The sequence below is a fragment of the Pseudochaenichthys georgianus genome, chromosome 4 (assembly GCF_902827115.2).
Source record: "Pseudochaenichthys georgianus chromosome 4, fPseGeo1.2, whole genome shotgun sequence".
NCBI lineage: Eukaryota > Metazoa > Chordata > Actinopteri > Perciformes > Channichthyidae > Pseudochaenichthys > Pseudochaenichthys georgianus.
In genome coordinates, this window is record NC_047506.1 from 44,109,120 (window position 1) to 44,123,430 (window position 14,311).

Genomic DNA, 14,311 nt, shown 5'->3' on the forward strand with positions numbered 1-14,311 from the left:
ACAACATAAACCGATCCTTCAGCCTCATATGAGCTCTCAGACACGTTTAGCTAAACTTACTAGACTAATACTAATTACTAGACTTACTAGCTTACTAAACTAGTTGCTAAATCTGTTTACAGTTCTGTTTCATATGGGTGTTGAGAGATCCATAAATTAATTTTGCTCTCAAAGTGCACCAGGTTGATGCATTTAATTTCAATATATATATTAAAAAAAATCTTCCCTAGAGGAGGTGAGGTGTCTCTCTGCTACCTGCTCCATGAAGCTACAGGGACTCTGCCTGCTCAGTTCATCCAGGAAACACAACTTGAAGCCGGCCGTGGCTGTTTGTTCTTCATGCTTATATATCGGACTATTGTGACTCGCTCTGCGGTTAAAACAGACGGTGCATGAATGCGGTAAGTGAAATTCGAGTGCTTTATTTATGTCTTAATGATTTTAATCAGCTACGTAATGAATGGTAAGGCTTAGGTTAGCATACAAGCGAGTGGTAGCTCCATCGGTGCTAACGATGCTAATCGTAGCCTCCAAGTTAAAATCATAGACTGTATATATAAAGGTTCAAACGAAATAGACAAGTGTTAAGCGTTAAGTGGGATAATACTGTTGAACAAACGGCTTCTGTTTGAGGTTGATAAAATAAGGTCATCCTTGTAACTTAGAGAGATATTTTATTATGTAGGTAGGAACTGTATGCATCGCTAAGGTTAATTTAAATTGGCTATGCTCAAGTATGTAGACAAGCTAATGTCGAAGTAGTGTATGTGAAATCAACCTCACAATAAGATGTGTGTATATTACAATTATTAATGTCATATTTCAAGATGATTACTTAGATATTACAATATGGTTGGTTGAGCTAGAGTTCATTATTGAGCTTACACGTTAACGTCACAGTCATCTGAAGAACGAACCCAAACCTTGTTGTTTTTATTAATTGCATTACCAAATGGGTATCAAATAAACAGTAAGCATTGGTAACACAACTTCCAAAGTTACAGTAAAATAAAAAGGACCCTGACTCGGACAATACACAATCCAACATGTTCAACAGAAGAGAATCAGTTATATTGTTTGTACACATGGTACTTTACATATATATCTGTTTGTTTAAAGTGTCCAGGTGATGCAGACATGCTGGACCAGAGAGTGAGAGACAGAACTGGACTCCTCACAGCAGTGAACGTCAGCTCAGGTACAAAGACTCTTTTTTCATACTGTACAAAGAATCAAGAAAGATATTGGTTTAAATGAATGAAGTATTGACTTTAATAAACTGATATACATTCCATTACACAATACTAAATACTAGATCACCTACACATCAGTTAAGTTGAGGGTTTTTTCCATGCAAAAAGTTACATTTAGATGTTAACAACACCTGTTGAAATAAAAAAAAACATTACAATTACAAAATAATTATATCTACAGCCCCTAAACACACAAACACACCGCTTTCATAAATAACACACTTGTTCTGCAATAATGTTTTATGTTTCCTGTCATTTTTGTTAGGAAAGGACCTGCCTAAAAGACACAACATTTTCTCCTTCTCTGAGGGTCAAGAAGAACATCCAAGAGGAACATTAAAAGCTGATGTTATGAGATTTTAAGACCAGTACACTAAGAAACTACTTTTATTGTAAAAACAGTCAGCTGATCGAATGCACCTATTTCCACATCTACACTCCATCAGCTGATTATTTCTATTTGCCTCACTTTATGAGCTTCACATCACTTGTGCCTTGTGCCGTCACAAATAAATGGGGCCAATCTTCAGTCAGATGTGAATGTGTAATCTAACATTTTCAGTAAGAATAATGGACAAAAGGAGTGGAAATACAAATACAATTTATTGAAATGTGAACCAAAGGTTAATCAAATGTTTTAAATAAAAAACACATATAGACAGAAGTTGTAAACCTATTAAATGTATAAGTAAACACATTTAGTCAAATAAAGTGACAGACTAGGCCTGTGCAGTTGGTATCACCATCAGGCCTGGTCCTCCTCGCTGAGGAAAGACCCTCAGTTGTCTCTGGGCCAAACCAACAGACAGGACGTCCATCACACGGAGGTTTCTCCCTGAAGTCTCAGCAGCTCTATGGACACCACGCTGTCTCAATCCGTCCACACTGAATATGAGAGGGGGGAAATTAAAATAATAAATGCTTTAGAGTCTAAAGCATTTATTATTTTAATTCAACTCAACTCAAGCAACTCAACAGTCAACTTTATATTTCTTATTGTCTAAAGTTTAGACAATAAGAAATATAAAGTTGACTGTTGAGTTGCTCAGTTTTTTTAGATTGTCAATACTATTACTGTATAACTAATATATCAGGTTAAGAGGCACATTCAAATAAAGATTGGTCTTTAAATACATTTTGTCTTTTGAATTGTTTGTCGAAAGTCAAGGATATAGAACTGGTACTTAGTTTTAATGATACAGTCTGGTTATTATGCTGTTTGGAGGAAGCCTCACAGGTAAGAGCACTAACTAGCTACCATCACATGTACCTTAGCTTGACTTAAATGTATTAAACGTATAGTTAAGTGATATCAAAATATAACTAATGTCATGCAAACATTAATATTTGCTTGATTCCAGTGTTGAATTTAGCACAATTGCATACAAACGTTAAGGGATTTTAAGATTCTGAAGTATTATGCTAAAAACTCAATAACTTAGATTATTATTTATAGTTTTGCTGAATAGTTTCATGTCCGCTTACCTTAGAAACGTAAAATGCAACGGCAGTGTGCAGATGGGGAGCATGTTAGTTTAGCTTGGTAGCTTCAGCTAGCTCTGGAACTTCCAGCTTGGCAGCAGGTCCCGCCTCGGCTCCGCCTCTTTGCCCTTATTTGGAGCAGGCTGGAGAAGGCGGGAGTTGAACTCTGACGTCACTGTCGAGCCGTTAGTGGCCGACTCCGCCTACTTTAGGCTTCTCTGCAACTCTGCAGAATCCTATGGGTGACGTCACGGACCCTACGTCCATTTACAGTCTATGGGTAAACCCCAAGGTCCCCGTCGGCGGGGCATGACACTGTGTCTCAGGGGATCTTAATATTTAAGAACCTATTAATGTGTTATACCAGATTAACGGGAATAATCTCAGCTAACTGACGATACAAACCATGTTTACCAAAACAAAACACAAGTCTCATAAGAAGAATCTAAATGACCCCTGAGCGAAAAATGCTAACCTATTACTGCACCGATAATCACTCCTAGCTCCCTTATTACTTATCCTAGGTGCACATACAAAACATCGTTTATGATCGCAAGGAGACACAGAATCTAACGGTGCCCAGCTCAACACTGAAAGATACAAACTCGAGACGTTATCAACAAAAACGTACATCAAAACAAGTGGCGCTAGGTAGCCCACAACGCTAACATGGCTTACCTTAGTCTTTGTCTGGTCTAAACTGGTCTTCAATGGCATTAAAACGATAAAAAACGATGCTGTAGTTAATCCATAGGTTAATATCCAATGTGACTGCGTCCCCTTTGAAATGTTCTGATAATCCATAAGCAATAAAACAGCTTTTCCGTTGCTTGATATCAGAGCAGGATATTTCTCTCCTCTGCTGCAAACTAGCATGCGCGAAGACGCCACCTTTTTCTTTAACATGAGTGTGTGCGGGACGATTTCCCTTGGATTCTATTGGCTCTAACGGTCAAAAAGAGATGTCACATGTCAAAATCAAACAAGGGGGGCCAGAGATATGGAAAATCCACCCAAATGGCCCCAGAAGAGGTTTTCTTTGCTAAATCTGTCTAAAAAGGTCAAATATCACTTGTTTTGCATCAATCTTGATACAGGGTACTTATTATATGTTGTACTTTGGATTCCTAAAGCTTTTAGTCTACTAACCCATCATCCAAGGTGAGTTTTCACTATAAGTACAACATATTTTTTGGATGGACACTATAATTTACAGTTTTTTACCATGTTCAATCTGAATTGTCTTTAAAATAAAAAACATCTATATTGATTCTAACATTTCTACATCCAACTCACAGGTTTATCATTACTTTGAGAAAAAAGATTATTAATTTAACCCTTTTAGAAGGGAAGATATGGTCAATTGTTCTGGGAATGTCATTTTCGAGCCTGAAACCAGAAAAACAGGCTTGTGGCCTAACAGGTTTTAATGGGTGAATGTAAACTCTTTGAGGGGTTGTAAAGACCAGATAAAGCGCTATATAAATACAGTCCATTTACAATACAGAATATCCATACACAAGCCTTTCTTAAGAGCACATCAGTTGTGTTTCTATTTAATTGTAATCTTTTAATTACTAAAAAGAAATTAGATGCATTAACTGTTGAGCATTGAAAACCCGCCCTTAAGGGATCTTTGGGAGATGGAATTTGGCAGACTTAGCTTCATCATCAGATCCACCTACGATGTTCTTCCCACTCCCAAGTTTAGTTTTAACACTGCAGCATATGTATGGCTGCAAAACCAGTCTGTCCAAGACCTGTACACCTGGAGGGACATTACATGTTACTTGTTAGACGCTCCAAAGCAACTTACTTACTCAATACTGTGGGCAATCCTCACAGGAGCAAATTGTGGTGAAGTGTCTTAGGGATACAACGACATGCTGACTGCAGGGGGGTTTGAACCTGTGACCATCTGATCCCCAGACCAAGGCTCTATCCACTGCGCCACACGCCACCACAACAAGTTTCTTGTAAAAAACTAATGATCATCCTGGAAGGAAGGAGAGCTACCTCCAATGTCCTCTCTCTACCAACATCTGGGTGCTCAAACATCGCCTTTGTTTCAGCGGAACACATTCCAAATCAGTGTTCTGTAAGAGGGGAATCAAACCTCCTGGACTCAGCTCGGGCTAGTGAATGCAGGTTGACCTGGAGCAGAAGCTCACCTTTCGACAAGAGATCACCACAACCAATCTCAGGCCAGATCTGATCACGAGTTCAACATGACAACACTCCCTGTACTTCATGGAATTGACTGTACCATGGGAAGCTGAAGTTGATGAACCTTACAACAGCAAATGGCTGAAGGACTCAGATATTGTTGCTGAGGCAGGACAACAGGGCTGGAAAATGTGGGTGCTACTGGTTGAGGTCGGCTGTGGTGTAGCCACATCCAGCACCAGCCAACTGAAGCGTCAAGAGGACAGATACCCCCGACAAGATGTCAAGATGTGCAGAGGCTGTCGACTGAAGCAACGACTGGCTGTGGCTGAAAAGGAAGGATCCCAGCTGGACTGAAGGTAATCAACAGGAGGGGTAAGAGTGGAGGGGGGCATCTGGGACGCCAGGTGTAGCAGCTGAGCCCTCTGGAGGTGATGTGACCCTTGTCTGTCCTTACCCATCTAGAGCACCACATCCTGACACACTGCACTGAGAAGCCCCCACTTCCCACTATGCATTTTTTGACAAACTCTTGCTGGGAAGAAGCTGTACATAATGTTTGAAAACAGAAGAAAAAGTCCATTAACACTAAAACAAGCTGCTGTTTCTGCCTCTTTATTTGGAAAGGCCTTTCTTAGCATGTGCTTCCTTTTACATGTACACTTTACATGCTGATTTCTTGTTCATCAAACTGTTGTCTTTCAAAAAGAAAAGATCATTTACACTCAAAGTCTTTAAAAAGGGTACATAATGCTTCGGATTTGGTATAGTATCGTCTCAGTTTTTAGCATATTACTTGATTTTACATACTTCCTCTGTAATTACTTTACTGTAAACTAACAGTGTGTGAATAATTAATGATGTTTGTTGCTGGGAGGAAAATATCACATTTTTCAGGCTTTCTAACCAAACACGATAAACAAACGGGGACATCTATCATTCTCCTGCTTATCCTTTAAAGGTGATAACTGTAAGGGAAACTTCTGTGTAGCAATGCAGTGGGAGTCACCGACTCAGGAAGGAGACAGGGTAGAGCAGGAGCTTCGATGTCAAACACTGGAGGTTTATTTGGAGTTTCGACCGGAGAATTCACATCACAAGTCACAGCAGTCACGGTCTGACTGCACGGGTGGTTGCCACGTCAATTCTGGAGAACCTCTCTCTCGTTAGCCCATTTAACTGGTTTCACAGAGTAATCAACATATTTAGATAAGATAGTTTAACCAGTTGGGCACACTGAGTCACTTGCGTCCGTCACTTATGGCCTCGAAGATGTCATACCTTGGAGTCCACAAACAACAAAGAAGGAAGTGTCCCAGTGCACCCACAACAACAGACCATCTGTGACCTAGTGATCTGTGACCGGTCACAGAATGGGAACAATAACATTATGGCTCAAGCAGCCTATGTCCTTAAAGGAGATAAACAGACGTCAGGGTTGGTCCTGTACGTCATATCTAGGTGTCTAGGTCAATTATTTCCCTAACAGTCCTCTCTTTTTATCATTTATGATAACCTATAAACATTAGTCTAATAATAATTTGGTCAATACTTAAATCAATAGGCGTCTCCAGATTTGAGTGTGGTCTCACCTTACATTAATTACATCACAAAGTAGAATAAGATTGAAACATTCAATCACAATGATTGATACAGCCAATCATAATAGGAAAAATCATCTCTCATCAGTGTTTGATCATCTTTTGTCAAAAGCATAATAATGAACACACATAAAACACAGGTGCACAATAGCTAAATATTTGTTTTAAACTAATATATTTTATCATTTACCATTAGTTAATTTCATTCATCAAACTATAAAATCAAAACCAGCTTGCCGCTTTAAAGATTTACTCCAAGGCAATCACTGGTCAAAAGCATTTTAAAACTTAGGATCGTAAGAGATCCAGCTAAGAAATTCACAGTTAGGGTATCAAATTCACAATGGTGATTTGATCAATCTGTAATCTGCACAAGTGCAGTGTCCTCAATTTTAGAATTACTTTTACGTTTACTTAAATACGCTTTAGTCAAGAGTAAGGCACTTAGTCAAATCAATACATTCATTTCAGTCAAGTACATTGTTCAAAATCTGAAAAGGAAAAGTTAGGCAAATATTCAAAGATTTTTGTAAAAACCTGGAAAGGAAGAATTAAACGTTCTTAAAATTTGAATTATTACATTTGTGAATGCTAGCACTGATCTGTACCAAATTAAGTCTATCAATTATTTCTATTAGCCATACTTACCTGAGCATCTACTTATGGTACTTGGAAAGGATTCTTCTGTGTTTATCTAATGTTGAATGTATAATATCAATTTCTTTAAATTATACTTCTCTAATTTGAGGATCAAATATGCTACATAATTGTTATATGAAATATTATAAATATTTGTTTTGGGCCAAAACTGAAATTAATCCAGTACTTGAAACATCATTGTAGGTCTTTCTGTGCATGGATAATACTTTAAAGAGTAGTGTTGTTAAACCTGATTGCTGGACGATTAAGGATATTAACATTATCTGTGATAATAGTATAAATATCTTATTATTCAATCTGAAAATATTAATTAATTAATTCTGTTTAGTGCGAAAGTGTAATCTGATCTGGCAAAAATATATTAATCACCACTATTCAACACATGTCTGGTCATTGGAAATATAAAGACAGTCATTAATTGTACATCTGTAAACATTCAAGATATAAAATCAATTCAAAGTTCATCTTTGTACGGGAGCTGGAAGAACGTGTCCTTCAGTCTTTCTGACTCGTTCTCCTCCTTTCTTTATGACAACGAGTGTCTGGTGTGTAAAGGCATCCTGATACTGTAGATTAGCACTGAGGTGCTGATTGGCTCAAACTCTTCGTCATCAGAGCGCCATATTTCAACCCCGCAATTGCTCTGCTTTTGTGTGGCTCATCAGTGAGCACTGTAGTTGATCCCCCCAGTGAAACGGAGGCTCATCCGCCTGCATTCCTTCTGCTGTTTGAGAGTAGTGCCAGACAAAACTGCGTATTCCAAGTGGCGCATCCAGGTCTCCCCCCGTGATGGGAGAGGTTAGGAAGACATCTTGTATGAAGCCTCTGAAGTCCTCGCTCGTCCCGCAGGTTTGTCTGCCTGAGCCCGCCGAGCAGAATGGTGAAGAAGCATCCCATCTCCTCAGATAGTTGAAGATTAAAATCCTCTCATCTCGATCGACCTCGTGCCTCCTTGCCCGTGGCTGGGGGTGCCCTCTGCAGCCGGAGAGTGTGACCCTCTCTCTCTGACCCTTGGCCTTCAGAGCTGTCCTAGTTATTGGGTTAACACTTGATAGGGATGTTTTCCTGAGTGCAGACACATCAAAGCAATGGATTAGCACATTATCATTTTAATTACAAAAATAGGATAGGCCCCTCAGAATTATTTGGGAGCCTTCCCGACACATGCACATGCATAAATGTAAGGTTTGTGTTAGTCATTTAACATGCAAGAATCATATACTCATCAGTCCAAAGCAGAGAAATGTTATTGTAATTTAAAGGTGAGCTAGTCCCTGTGGATATCACCCCTTATCAATGATTCTAAATGTTATATTAATTCACCATTTGATAAAATATTAGTTTATCAGAAATATATATTTTTTTCTCTTCCATAAAACAGGTTTGAGTAATAAATGTTCCAATATAAAATCAATTACTCAATATAATTTACTCTTCCCTCCCTTTTCTTACATATGTCACATATGAAATAATAACTATTTAAGCATGGTGTAGTTTATAATCTATTACTCGAGAAGACTCAGTATCACCTGTGTGCAGCTTGCAACAAAAACAATTGTGAGAAACATATATTATGCAGGAAATGCATACCTTTGTTGAAAAACAAAGCATATCTGATTTGGGAGGAAAAGCTTCATCCCCCCTAACATCTGAGTTATTACTGATGGCATAGCATGAATGGAATTGGGTGTCTGAGGGTGTTATTACTGAGAAATGTCAAACAAATTCAAAACCTTACATTTGAAAACAGGTTTGCATTCCTCCACTTAAGGTGACGTTATCATTGGAAACAATACAAGCTAATTGTTTTGATGTAGAATCTATCAATTGAATCGTTAGAGCAGAACAGAATGGTCGTATTGTAGCCTGCGTACCGTGCAGCCTTTAGTTTTACCAGGTGCAAACATGGTCCATATAATGTGAATACATGTAGAACTAAGAGGCCCCTGACATTAGGCCTATTTTAAAAATAGTAGGGGCTTTTAACAGCTTGCCAACTTACAGGCATCCTCTGCATAGCAGTATGAATAGCCTTAAAAACAACCCACTCTGCGGTAACGAGAGTCATATTTCTGAACCAAATGCCCTAAGTTAAGCCGTTAGTCCCATCTGACTGACCCAAGGGTTTGGTGCTGGTGTGACCGGGAGGCTTCCAGGTGTTCAAAGCAGATGTCAAGCTTTCAGTTCATGGCTTGGTGGGGGGAGTGGCCCACGTGAGACAGTATCAGTTTGAGGAGCATTGTCTCTGGGAGCAGGGAATGGTGTCCATTCTCGGACCAGACCATTAATGTCATTTCATGTAGAGCAGCCATAGCATCTCTGTGACTGCACTCAGCCGGACGGTAGCAGGGTAGAACTGGGTTTGTCTTAGTGAAGCCGTCCAAGGCCATAGACCAAATGGAACCACGTACCAACAAAAGGGACACAAGGTCATCAATGTCTCTCTTTACCATTGGCCTAATTGCACAATAAATGAGTGGGGGAAAAATGTGGAGCACTAATCCATCATGTGAGTTAATCTAAATAATTACTTATGGGTTGAAATCAAATTAACATTAACATTAGAACTAAAGTCAGTCAAAATTGGACTTGCACGGATCAGAATCTAAGCAATACACCATTTTCCCAGCTCTGTAATGAAAAGGATAACAAGACTAGGTACATTACAGGAGTGTTAAAACACCCAAACATGCACACTTATCTTATTCTAGTAGAGATTAGAGGACAAGGTCTAATGTTGTGAACAAAATGATCAAGTCAAAGTTATTTTATTTATTCTATGTTATTATGTACCACATTTAATTTAATAATTAATCTTGAATTACTAATAACTTTAAATAAGGCAACAATTTACAATTTGGATAAAGTGAATACTCATCCAAAGTGTGTGTGTGTGTGTGTGTGTGTGTGTGTGTGTGTGTGTGTGTGTGTGTGTGTGTGTGTGTGTGTGTGTGTGTGTGTGTGTGTGTGTGTGTGTGTGTGTGTGTGTGTGTGTGTGTGTGTGTGTGTGTGTGTGTGTGTGTGTGTGTGTGTGTGTGTGCTTGTCTGCCCAAGTTTTAAAACATTTGGGACAGCACAGCAGTGAGAATGTTATAAGAACCAATATGTTGTTTACACTCAACTCGAAGGAAGCTAGACTGGAACACTTTAAATAAATCAAAACACTTGCACATTAATTAAATACATTTGACATTTAGCTCGAGCTGGGTTCAATACTTTTCTTTATGGTATTTAAAATTGGGCTCGATTAGAACCCCTGGATTTGGCTTGCAACACAAAGTGATACTGATCTCTGTTGGACTTGGAAATGTTATGATTCAAAGTGTGCGCCTGTGAAAGAGGCCCTTGGAAAACAACATCTATTTTTTAACTGTAATTACTTATTTTAAAAAGATTGCAACATTATACTTTTTAAAGAATTGCTCAATTAATTTAACACATTCTATTATGCACACAATAAAAACTTCAACACATATATTGATCCTGGCTTAACCAGCGACCTTCACTCTGTTGTTCATAAGCTCGGTTTCAGAAAACTTGTCAGTAGTTTAACAACTATTTAAATTTTTAGTAATGTCTATGGAGACCAATTGGTTTATACGAGAAATAATTTGAAGCAGTTTAATAAAGAATGTTAAACTATTTTTAAAACTGTAATTGAACTTCAATTTATATTAATGATCTGAATCCAGTGGCCAGTTGGAACAGACAATCAACAAAGTTTCCATTTTGCAGCAACAGCACAAAAGGTTTCAACAACAATTAATGAAACAAATAATACAACATTGACCTACACAAACAGATTTTGCAACCCTGATCTCCTCAGGCAGGTCTCTGAGGGTCTCGGGGCGCAGGACGGGGCATAGGGTTTATACAAGGTCACAAACATATCTTAACATACCAGCAATACCATTTAAGAATGGATTCTTAAAGCAATATCAACTTCTTTTCTTCTTACACCTACAGCGCTCACCCTGAACAGTGGGCTTCTTGTTTACATGTTCCTCTGCACACTGAGAGGCAGGACATAAAAACACTCTTTTGCTATTTATTTTCATTTTGCAGCACATTTATACGACCAGAATTTTGCTTTACATCTTTAGATTATTTATTTTTCTCAAGTCATTTACTTTTGGTGAGATAACTAAAGTTTAGTTCATTTTACCCTGGCTATGGACTGATTCATTATTAGTTGTTACAAAACATTCACAAGACGGCGGGACAAACCAATATAGACCCCCCATACAAACAATCAGACAAACAAAACATGAACTCCAAATAAACCTCAGCGTGACGGCAAAGCTCATTCCAGCTCAATTTAGTCCGAATTATGAGGTCTTTCAGAGGGGGTAGGGATTTATCTCTCGTGGGGCGCCTTGACTCGCGCGTTCCACCCTTGTACAAGTGCTAAGATCGTGCCCGAAGACCGTCCAAAAGCAATAACTAGCTGATCCTCTTGCGACACCACTAGTTAGTGGCGCTATGATCCCCCGACCAGGAGAACATAGACTTTTTCCTCTACCCTTTCTCTCCAAAAACAGCCCAGTTAACTGTAGTCCGTACGACCAGCCGAAACACTTGCCATCGAGTTCACCTCAAGATGAAACACAGTCTGCTCTATGCTTGCTTGCCACTTCCCACCTGTGATCAATTAGCCTATAATTGTATGTATGCACCCCGGACCGGCACCAGTTCCTCTAGCCATGTATAGGGAACCGTGGCGCATCGGATGATGCACGCATCTCGCGCTGCCCCAGCCTTGCCAGCAATGTAGAAGACGGTCACAACAACGAGTGCTTTTAGACCATCCCTGGTTTTTTTAACAGAGATGGTGGTGCTGTGAGTTAAAGATATAGACAGAAACTGTGACTTTCTTCCTCTCAGCCTGCACTGTTCCAGCCCCACAAACACGGGGAGGTTTTACACACACTCCCAAGGCTGCAGCTGGAGCCGTGTTTTGCAGAGAGGCGATAGCAGTATTATATCTCTGGCTGCTTATTTTCAACTGCTCTGTTTGGCCGCTAAAATCCTCAGAATTTGGCGATTTGTCCAATACAAATCTTTTACATTGCTTTCAATTCACACAGAAGCTCCACTTCACTGATGCCTTTCTTTAAGGTTTTCTGAACATGAGCTGTGCATGCTTGTATGGCACATACGTCCCGAGCAGCATACACAGAGAAAATCAGCCAGGACAAAAGTCCCCAGACAATGATTCCCTGGGTTTACTATCCCCAAATTATCATCAACCAAAAACGAAACGCAGCTAATCAGTTTCACAGGTAATTTTAGGATACCGTCAATCACAGATTCTGGTAAGGCAATGTTCAAATGTAGATTTGAAAATCACACTTACCAGCTCTGAAGATTTGTTGGCATCCTGCCGACAACGCCAAATTGTAAGGGAAACTTCTGTGTAGCAATGCAGTGGGAGTCACCGACTCAGGAAGGAGACAGGGTAGAGCAGGAGCTTTGATGTCAAACACTGGAGGTTTATTTGGAGTTTCGGCCGGAGAATTCACATCACAAGTCACAGCAGTCACGGTCTGACTGCACGGGTGGTTGCCACGTCAATTCTGGAGAACCTCTCTCTCGTTAGCCCATTTAACTGGTTTCACAGAGTAATCAACATATTTAGATAAGATAGTTTAACCAGTTGGGCACACTGAGTCACTTGCGTCCGTCACTTATGGCCTCGAAGATGTCATACCTTGGAGTCCACAAACAACAAAGAAGGAAGTGTCCCAGTGCACCCACAACAACAGACCATCTGTGACCTAGTGTTGACCGGTCACAGAATGGGAACAATAACATTATGGCTCAAGCAGCCTATGTCCTTAAAGGAGATAAACAGACAGCAGGGTTGGTCCTGTACGTCATATCTAGGAGTCTAGGTCAATTATTTCCCTAACAGTAACAATCTCTAAGTTACTTCAATATTATTTTGTACTCATTTTTCTAGCCTGTGTGCATGAATTCCTCTTCTGTTCCCCTGATATAAGAACAAACAGACAGCAGTAAGGATCTCTGCGTCCTGAGCAAAGTCCACACCATACACTGAATTCAAAGCCTTAGTTAGGGCGAGAGAAGATGAACCAGGAGTGGTTTTTAAACGAGTTGATCTTTGACTATGGCTGTGCAACTCTCTGCTCTGTTCTAGTGCACATTTCATGAACATACACAGGATACCTCTATTCCTCAAGAAGCTAGTCCTGGGATCCACATTTCCTTTACATGGACTGTTTACCTGCATGCAACCAAAGATAGCTCAAACGTGGTTGGTCAATATGGACTGTAAAAGAGAACCAGAAAGCTCTGAAACCAACATCTGGTCCTCTGCCTGAAGATTCTGCGTCCATCGGCACAAACTGCGAGCTTCAAATCTCCAAATCTTCTTACAATGCCTGGTTTAAACAGATTTAACCCCGTAGAAATGCTAATTGTTTTTTATTTCAAGAAAGATTGTTGACCCCCTGCATCCAATCGGCTTCCTACAGTACATATCAAAACAGAAACATGAAACCTTTTGAAAGTAACCACTTAAGGTGGGCTAATTTACTAGATTTGGTTTAGAAAGATAAAGTGGTTCATTTTCATATTTGCTTTAATGAAACCACGCTCTCATGGTTGCTGTATGTCCAGGTTGATAACCTCCAGCAGACAGCGTGCTTACTCTCTTGTTAAGAATATTCTTGTTGCTGAGGAACAGAGGCAGCTGGATACAATTTGTTCTCAGAGATAAGAAAGTTGATCATTTTCATTGAAGAAAAAGTAAAGGCTATGTTTGCCCCAAGTAAAAGCAATCTGATCTCAGGATACAACAACTAAACCCTGCTTTAAAAACACTTGAAGCAGCATGAAGCTCACCATACAGATCACTGCTCAAACCTCTGCTGGAGGCAGGGATTGTCTCTGTCTGCCATTTTAATACATATTTACATGCTAAAACACAATAATTAGAATTCATTAGTGTAATCTGAGGTCTACATCTAGATTGGGAGTTGTTTGATTAGTAGCTTTGGGACATTGTTTTTGTACTGAGTCTGCCTCTCTCCTACTTTTGTTTCTCCTTATTTGGCATGACTTTCTGTAATAAGGCTGTGCTTGAAGCCTAATCTCTGCTATCTCAGCTCTAATTAACAGAGCACA

The 14,311-nt window shown here is 39.5% G+C and overlaps 1 long non-coding RNA gene across 1 annotated transcript; it reads left to right on the forward strand.

Moving 5' to 3' along the window:
- Positions 1-313: 313 nt before the first annotated feature.
- On the forward strand, positions 314-1,862 carry LOC139433795 (uncharacterized). Its single transcript, XR_011643193.1, has 3 exons — positions 314-401; positions 1,120-1,198; positions 1,519-1,862. It is a non-coding gene; the product is annotated as an uncharacterized lncRNA (long non-coding RNA).
- Positions 1,863-14,311: the final 12,449 nt, after the last annotated feature.